Below are 2183 nucleotides of genomic sequence, written 5' to 3' on the forward strand. Positions count from 1 at the left end.
CCCTGCTTCTGTGGATTACAACTTGGAGCCGATTACAACTTGGAGCAATTATATAGGACAGAGTAAACTTGTTCCCTAGGGTTTATGACACTGTAGATGAGCAGTTCTCAACCTGTGGGTCACGACGCCTTTGGGGGTCAAACGACCCTTTCATAGGGGTCAGCCAATTCATAACAGTAGCAAAATTACAGTTGTGAAGTGGCAATGAAAGTAATTTTATGGTTGGGGGTCGGTACAACACGAGGAACTGTATGAAAGGGTTGCAGCATTAGGAAGGTTGAGAACCACTGCGGTAGATCTTTATGAAAGCAGTCTAGATCTACTTTCTCCTATATCATCACTCGCCAACTTTAGCAACCAAATGCTTAACCCACTGTGCCATGCCAATAGAGAGGGGTAATAAGACTGACCAAATCAATCACAGACTAACACTCTCCCATAGCTTTTTTGTAAAGCTTGAATTATTGATGCTATATGTAGCACAAGTGATACAATTGGTAGTGGGTTTTGCACTGAGTTTCTAACCACAAAGTCAGGGGTTTGAACCTACCAGTCACCGTAGGAGTGGAAAATGAGACTGTCTACTTCTGTAAAGACGTAAAATCCTGGAAACCTAAAGGGAAATTCTAGAAGACCGGTCCTACTTTGGAGAGAGGACCTGTAACCAGGTCTGGCCAGAGAATGAATTGACTCCTGGGGTAAAATGATCAGAAACTGGGTCTAGTAATTTTAATACAATTTTGCAATTTGCACATTCCAAGTTCTTATCATTAGCAAATTTTTGCAGCTGTTTCTCCTTACCTTGAGTCATGCCCCCTCAGCAAATGAAGATCCTAAAGCCTCCACTCCAAAGGCTTTAACTGACTCATGTCACCATTGTCTTCACTCCATAGGCCTTAACTGACTCATGTCACCATGGTCCACTCCACTCTGAAAATAAGCTCCTCCTCGGACACAATTCGAGTGCCCTCATACCTCAGTACATCTGATACTATGTCTGACCATGTTCTGCTTTGATTCTTTAGGTCTTCCATATATGACAATGTTTCAAAGCTGTGAATAAGGTTTTCAGCGCTCCTTCCTTTGGAGTGGGGAGTTGAGTCTGGCTTCATTGTCTAGTCTTAGTCTAGACACTCTACTGATGTCTGTTCACTTTGGGTGAGCCTGCTGGTATTTGAAATACCAGTGACATAGCTTCCAGCATCACAGTAATACACAAGTCACCACAGTATGACAAACTGACAGACAGAAGGTGGAAACATATTAAATGGGCAAAACAATGAGTGATTCAGACAACATCAAGAGAAGATGGAAAGAATACACAGAGTCACTGTACCAAAAGGAACTAGTCGATAGTCCACTATTTCAGGAGGTAGAATATGAACAAAACCAATGGTTTTGAAGGAAGAAGTTCAAGTGGCAAAGAATGCGTTTTCCAAAAGCAAGACTCCAGGAATTGATGGAACACGCAATGAAATGTTTCAACAAGCTGATGAAGCCCTGGAAGCATTTACTCGACTATGCCAGGTAACTTGGAAGACAACTCCTAGGCCAAATGATGGAAAGAGATCCATATTTATACCCATTTCAAAGAAAGATGACCCAACAGAATGCTCAAACTACAGAACACTATCATTGATATCACATGTAAGTGAAATTTTACTGAAGATCATCCAACAATGGTTGCAGCAGTAAATTGACAGGGAGCTGCCAGAAGTTCAGGCTAAATTCAGCAGAGGATATGGAACACGGGATATCATTGCTTATATCAGATTGATCTTGGCTCAAAGCAGAGAATACCAGAAAAAATGTTTACTTGTGTTTCATTGACTGTGCAAAGGCATTTGACTGTGTGGACCATAATAAACTATGGGTGACCTTGAAGAGAATGGGAAATCCAGGGCACCTCATTGTGCTCACGAGGAACTTGTATATGGATCAACAAGCAGTTGTGGGAATAGAACAAGGAATATTGCATGGTTTAAAATCAGGAAAGGTGTGGGTCAGGGTTGTATCCTCTCACCATATTTATTCAATGTGTGTGCTGAGCAAATCATCAGAGAAGCTGGCTTTTATGAAGAAGAATGTGGCATCAGGATCAGAGGAGGGCTTATTAACACCCTGGGATAAGCAGATAACATGTCATATCATAGGATGACATAAGCAGCCTTGCTTGCTGAAAG

Source organism: Echinops telfairi, unplaced genomic scaffold, assembly GCF_000313985.2.
Source record: "Echinops telfairi isolate 266 unplaced genomic scaffold, ASM31398v2 ScPeMD7_7356;HRSCAF=8355, whole genome shotgun sequence".
Lineage (NCBI taxonomy): Eukaryota > Metazoa > Chordata > Mammalia > Afrosoricida > Tenrecidae > Echinops > Echinops telfairi.